Here is a 7,500-nt window from a genome sequence, read left to right as displayed (position 1 = left end):
GCCCCTATACTCAATTCTGACAATCGATTTGCACGTCAGAACTGTTTCGGTCTTCCATCAGGGTTTCCCCTGACTTCAACCTGATCAAGTATAGTTCACCATCTTTCGGGTCACAGCATATATGCTCAAGGTACGCTCCAGTTAGAGGTATAAATAATAATAAATTATCATTATACATAACTATATGGAACGCCCCGGGATTGAATTAATTGACTATTTATTAAAAAATAGACTAAAAATTAATCCCATTATATTTAAGTTAAGTTAATTATGCCATTAAGTTTAATATAACTCAATGACTTGCACATATGTTAGACTCCTTGGTCCGTGTTTCAAGACGGGTCCCGAAGGTATCCTGAATCTTTCGCATTGTTAATCATATAAATGCATACAAATAAATATTAATATCATAGATATTAAATTTTTTGTAAAATTCAAAAAATGAATTTTAGCATTATATATAATAAAATCTATCAACACTTTATCAAATCATTAGTATTTATTTTATGTTAATATGCTTAAAAAGCAAATTAATTTAAATAAACTTAATATCACCAATGATCTTTTGATAAATACTTTATTATGTTAATAGATTACAATGTCCTTATATGAAAAAAATGCACATTATTTTTTTAATTATTTAATGATGAATTTTTCATAATGGATATTCAGGTTCATCGGGCTTAACCTCTAAGCAGTTTCACGTACTATTTAACTCTCTATTCAGAGTTCTTTTCAACTTTCCCTCACGGTACTTGTTTACTATCGGTCTCATGGTTATATTTAGTTTTAGATGGAGTTTACCACCCACTTAGTGCTGCACTATCAAGCAACACGACTCTTTGGAAATATCTTTCTAGTAATCATTAACGTTATACGGGCCTGGCACCCTCTATGGGTAAATGGCCTCATTTAAGAAGGACTTAAATCGTTAATTTCTCATACTAGATATTAAGATATTCCATACACTGCATCTCACATTTGACATATAGACAAAGTGACTTAGTGCTGAACTATTTTCTTTTCGCTCGCCGCTACTAAGAAAATCCTTGTTAGTTTCTTTTCCTCCCCTCATTAATATGCTTAAATTCAGGGGGTAATCCCATATGAGTTGAGGTTGTTTTAATATTCTTTTTTTATCTTCTCACAATTTAATAAAAAAATTATATCATCTTTTCATCTCTATTTTTCTTTTCTCCTTTTATATATTGTAAATATATAAAAATAATAATAATGTAAAATGAGGCAATCCTAGAATAAAAAATTTAATTTTTATGCTAGACATTCCTCCTTTTAATTACATATATAAATTATTATTTTATATATATATATAAATAATATGAAAATTTTTTGTAAAGAATACTTAGATTCAATATTTTCATCATTTCATTTTATTTGAGAGGATTTTTTTTTTAAAGAATATATAATAAATAAAATTCATTATATATCTTTATTTTTTTTGCTATTAATATTATGAATTATTTAAAATCCAATAATATACACATTTGCTTAAATTCAATTATTTTTATAAAAGAATAAGCAACTTATTTAGCATAGTCTTACAACCCTCAACCATATGTAGTCCAAGCAGTACTTTAAAATTGAATTTAATGTACATAACAGCATGGACTGCGATATGCGTTCAAAATGTCGATGTTCATGTGTCCTGCAGTTCACACGATGACGCACAGTTTGCTGCGTTCTTCATCGACCCATGAGCCAAGTGATCCACCGCTTAGAGTATTTTTTTATTTATTTTTATTTATAACAAATGTCAATTTTTTTTTGCATATATTAATTGAAAGAGTAAAATTAAATAATATTAATAATATATAAATTGATTTTCTTTCAATAATATATATCAAATATATTTAACTCTAAACATTTTTATTAAGTTGCGAATGTCTTAGTTCAACAATAATACAGTGGTGGTATTTATTATGATTCAATTATTTTGTATTTTTTTAATCATTTTATGTATATATAATAATATAATAAATATATACCACTTTTGTTATTGTGAACAAATTAACTTATCATTCAATCAAATGAATAATAAGTACAACTTTTTATTTTCATGTTTAAAGGTTTTTAAAAGAAAAAAATAAGAAAAAACATTACAAAATGTACCATCATATATTATATTTAATATGATATAATTGATGGATCACAAATTGAATGAAAAAGAATAAAAAGAATTATGGATTCAAAATAATTATATAAATTTTTTTTTTTTTTCTTTTTTTTTTTTTTTTTTTTTTCTTTTTGTTCGTTTGTTTGCTTGTCTGTTTGTTTGTTTGTTTGTTTGTTTGTTTTTCTTACGGATATGGAACACAATAATGATCCTTCCGCAGGTTCACCTACGGAAACCTTGTTACGACTTTTACTTCCTCTAAATAATCAAGTTCGGTCAACTTTTGCGAAACAACCGTGACACACGAGGCGTCACAGTGATCACGTCCGGAGACCTCACTAAATAATTCAATCGGTAGTAGCGACGGGCGGTGTGTACAAAGGGCAGGGACTTAATCAATGCGAGTTAATAACTCGCACTTACTGGGAATTCCAAGTTCATGTGAACAGTTTCAGTTCACAATCCCAAGCATGAAAGTGGTTCAGCGGTTTACCCGGACCTCTCGGTCTAGGAAATACACGTTGATACTTTCATTGTAGCGCGCGTGCAGCCCAGGACATCTAAGGGCATCACAGACCTGTTATTGCTCAATCTCGTTACTGCTAGACGCAATTTGTCCATTTAAGAAGCTAGTGTCCTTATAATGGGACAAACCAACAGGTACGACTCCACTTATATAAACACATTCAAACACTTGTACATTCAAGATGTACGCATGAAAGAAGGCTATATAAGTTTCAACATCATAATCCTGAAAGCATCTATTTAATATATTTGAGTCTCGTTCGTTATCGGAATTAACCAGACAAATCACTCCACGAACTAAGAACGGCCATGCACCACCACCCATAGATTCGAGAAAGAGCTATCAATCTGTCTTACACGCTTATGTTCGGACCTGGTAAGTTTTCCCGTGTTGAGTCAAATTAAGCCGCAGGCTCCACTCCTGGTGGTGCCCTTCCGTCAATTCCTTTAAGTTTCAGCTTTGCAACCATACTTCCCCCGGAGCCCAAAAGCTTTGGTTTCCCGGGAAGCGACTGAGAGAGCCATAGTAGTAGCTACACCCAATTGCTAGCTGGCATCGTTTATGGTTAGAACTAGGGCGGTATCTGATCGCCTTCGAACCTCTAACTTTCGTTCTTGATTAATGAAAACATCTTTGGCAAATGCTTTCGCTTAAGTTAGTCTTACGACGGTCCAAGAATTTCACCTCTCGCGTCGTAATACTAATGCCCCCAAACTGCTTCTATTAATCATTACCTCTTGATCTAAAAACCAATGAAAGTAGAACAGAGGTCTTATTTCATTATTCCATGCACAAAATATTCAGGCATTTGGAGCCTGCTTTAAGCACTCTAATTTGTTCAAAGTAATTGTACCGGCCCACAACAACACTCGATGAAGAGCACTGAAGTAGGTTTAAATAGGAGGAATATATAAAAAATACATTGTATTAATTATATATAAGAACTCCACCGGTAATACGCTTACATACATAAGGTAATGTACATACCACAATATATAGTTGTACTACCCGTATGAAGCACAAATTCAACTACGAACGTTTTAACCGCAACAACTTTAATATACGCTATTGGAGCTGGAATTACCGCGGCTGCTGGCACCAGACTTGCCCTCCAATAGGTCCTTGTTAAAGGATTTAAAGTGTACTCATTCCAATTACAGGGCCTCGGATATGAGTCCTGTATTGTTATTTTTCGTCACTACCTCCCCGAACTGGGAGTGGGTAATTTACGCGCCTGCTGCCTTCCTTAGATGTGGTAGCCGTTTCTCAGGCTCCCTCTCCGGAATCGAACCCTGATTCCCCGTTACCCGTTGCAACCATGGTAGTCCTAGATACTACCATCAAAAGTTGATAGGGCAGACATTTGAAAGATCTGTCGTCGGTACGGGACCATACGATCTGCAAGTTATCTAGAGTTCAACCAATTTAACGATCAAATGATCGCTTGGTTTTAGTCTAATAAAAGCACACGTTCCATAAGGTCCGTGTTTATATTGCATGTATTAGCTCTAGAATTACCACAGTTATCCAAGTAACTGTTAACGATCTATGGAACCATAACTGATATAATGAGCCTTTTGCGGTTTCACTTTTAATTTGTTTGTACTTAGACATGCATGGCTTAATCTTTGAGACAAGCATATAACTACTGGCAGGATCAACCAGAATAATATTTTTATTTATATATTTTTCTTTGTTTTTCATATTTGAAAATTTCATAAATTACGGTGTATATAAAAAGTAAAGGGGCGACCCCCCTTTAGCTTTTCTTATCAAAATTCAAAAACCGTTTTTTATGAAAAAGAATTTTCGTTCTCTATATTATATATTTTATATAAAAATATAAGAACGATATTTCTTCTTAATATTTGCCAATTTTCAAATAATTTATCATTCTTAATAACATTTTACTTTTTTTTCAAATGCATTTTTAATGTAATAATTTCATATATTACATAATTTTTCTCTTTGAATTGAAATTAATAATTTCATAATTCTATTTTTTAATAATAAATATATATGATTGAAAAAATTTTCTCCTCTTTTCCTTTGTTTAAAATTTAATTTTTCTTATAAATTTTTGTTTTTCTTATTTTTTTCTCTTCATCATCTGTTTAATTTCCTGTATTTATACAAGAAACAAACAGTTGAGGATAATTTCTATGTAATGCTAGTATAGAATATAAAATTTTGAATTCAAAAATTTATTTCTATTTAAACTAACTATAGAAAACCAGGAATAAAATACAATAACACCAATATGCCATAACATGTTAGTATAGAATATAGATTCTTCATATATGTATATATATTCGAAAATTTTTTCTATTTAAACTAACGTATGGAAAACCAGGAATAAAATCATAATATTACCAGTTTAATATGGCTCAAATTCGAGTTTCATATAGTTATGATTCGATTTATATGCTTCAATATCATTGGTTAGTTAACTTTTGATATTTTCATATTATATCACATGCCTTCACCGTGAGTGTTTTTTGCCATGCACACCTCACATTGTCAAAAATGTATGGGAAAAATTCATTTCAATACATTTCAGTTTGATTTGAAATGTCTTTATTATATATTTTAATGGCAATATGCCAAGGTTATATTCCATAAAATGTTAGTATAGAATATAGATTCTTCATATATGTATATATATTCGAGAATTTTTTTCTATTTAAACTAACGTATGGAAAACCAGGCATAAAATCACAATATTACCAGTTTAATATGGCTCAAATTCGAGTTTCATATAGTTATGATTCGATTTATATGCTTCAATATCATTGGTTAGTTAACTTTTGATATTTTCATATTATATCACATGCCTTCACCGTGAGTGTTTTTTGCCATGCACACCTCACATTGTCAAAAATGTATGGGAAAAATTCATTTCAATACATTTCAGTTTGATTTGAAATGTCTTTATTATATATTTTAGTGCCAATATGCCAAGGTTATATTCCATAACTCTCTATTTAAACTAACGTATGGAAAACCAGGCATAAAATCACAATATTACCAGTTTAATATGGCTCAAATTCGAGTTTCATATAGTTATGATTCGATTTATATGCTTCAATATCATTGGTTAGTTAACTTTTGATATTTTCATATTATATCACATGCCTTCACCGTGAGTGTTTTTTGCCATGCACACCTCACATTGTCAAAAATGTATGGGAAAAATTCATTTCAATACATTTCAGTTTGATTTGAAATGTCTTTATTATATATTTTAGTGCCAATATGCCAAGGTTATATTCCATAACTCTCTATTTAAACTAACGTATGGAAAACCAGGCATAAAATCACAATATTACCAGTTTAATATGGCTTAAATTCGAGTTTCATATAGTTATGATTCGATTTATATGCTTCAATATCATTGGTTAGTTAACTTTTGATATTTTCATATTATTTCACATGCCTTCACCGTGAGTGTTTTTTGCCATGCACACCTCACATTGTCAAAAATGTATGGGAAAAATTCATTTCAATACATTTCAGTTTGATTTGAAATGTCTTTATTATATATTTTAATGGCAATATGCCAAGGTTATATTCCATAAAATGTTAGTATAGAATATAGATTCTTCATATATGTATATATATTCGAGAATTTTTTTCTATTTAAACTAACGTATGGAAAACCAGGCATAAAATCACAATATTACCAGTTTAATATGGCTCAAATTCGAGTTTCATATAGTTATGATTCGATTTATATGCTTCAATATCATTGGTTAGTTAACTTTTGATATTTTCATATTATATCACATGCCTTCACCGTGAGTGTTTTTTGCCATGCACACCTCACATTGTCAAAAATGTATGGGAAAAATTCATTTCAATACATTTCAGTTTGATTTGAAATGTCTTTATTATATATTTTAGTGCCAATATGCCAAGGTTATATTCCATAACTCTCTATTTAAACTAACGTATGGAAAACCAGGCATAAAATCACAATATTACCAGTTTAATATGGCTTAAATTCGAGTTTCATATAGTTATGATTCGATTTATATGCTTCAATATCATTGGTTAGTTAACTTTTGATATTTTCATATTATTTCACATGCCTTCACCGTGAGTGTTTTTTGCCATGCACACCTCACATTGTCAAAAATGTATGGGAAAAATTCATTTCAATACATTTCAGTTTGATTTGAAATGTCTTTATTATATATTTTAGTGCCAATATGCCAAGGTTATATTCCATAACTCTCTATTTAAACTAACGTATGGAAAACCAGGCATAAAATCACAATATTACCAGTTTAATATGGCTTAAATTCGAGTTTCATATAGTTATGATTCGATTTATATGCTTCAATATCATTGGTTAGTTAACTTTTGATATTTTCATATTATTTCACATGCCTTCACCGTGAGTGTTTTTTGCCATGCACACCTCACATTGTCAAAAATGTATGGGAAAAATTCATTTCAATACATTTCAGTTTGATTTGAAATGTCTTTATTATATATTTTAATGGCAATATGCCAAGGTTATATTCCATAAAATGTTAGTATAGAATATAGATTCTTCATATATGTATATATATTCGAGAATTTTTTTCTATTTAAACTAACGTATGGAAAACCAGGCATAAAATCACAATATTACCAGTTTAATATGGCTCAAATTCGAGTTTCATATAGTTATGATTCGATTTATATGCTTCAATATCATTGGTTAGTTAACTTTTGATATTTTCATATTATATCACATGCCTTCACCGTGAGTGTTTTTTGCCATGCACACCTCACATTGTCAAAAATGTATGGGAAAAATTCATTTCAATACATTTCAGTTTGATTTGAAATG

At 30.2% G+C, this 7,500-nt stretch overlaps 2 non-coding genes and 1 pseudogene across 2 annotated transcripts in view; all 3 read right to left on the bottom strand.

Annotated features, from left to right (window-relative positions):
* Positions 1 to 1,120, bottom strand: part of LOC129252058 (large subunit ribosomal RNA) — a 3,986-nt gene extending 2,866 nt beyond the window's left edge. Inside the window, exon 1 of the ribosomal RNA XR_008583235.1 lies at positions 1 to 1,120. This exon is cut by the window's left edge and continues 2,866 nt beyond it. This is a non-coding gene — a ribosomal RNA (large subunit ribosomal RNA).
* A 442-nt stretch (positions 1,121 to 1,562) lies between these two features.
* LOC129252032 (5.8S ribosomal RNA) lies at positions 1,563 to 1,743 on the bottom strand (annotated as a pseudogene).
* Positions 1,744 to 2,337: 594 nt separating this feature from the next.
* LOC129252040 (small subunit ribosomal RNA) lies at positions 2,338 to 4,328 on the bottom strand. Its single transcript, XR_008583220.1, has one exon. It is a non-coding gene; the product is annotated as a small subunit ribosomal RNA (ribosomal RNA).
* Between the last annotated feature and the right edge of the window lie 3,172 nt (positions 4,329 to 7,500).

Source organism: Anastrepha obliqua, unplaced genomic scaffold, assembly GCF_027943255.1.
Source record: "Anastrepha obliqua isolate idAnaObli1 unplaced genomic scaffold, idAnaObli1_1.0 ptg000139l, whole genome shotgun sequence".
NCBI lineage: Eukaryota > Metazoa > Arthropoda > Insecta > Diptera > Tephritidae > Anastrepha > Anastrepha obliqua.
Note: the sequence above shows the minus strand (reverse complement) of the source record. Positions and strands in the feature narration are given on the sequence as shown.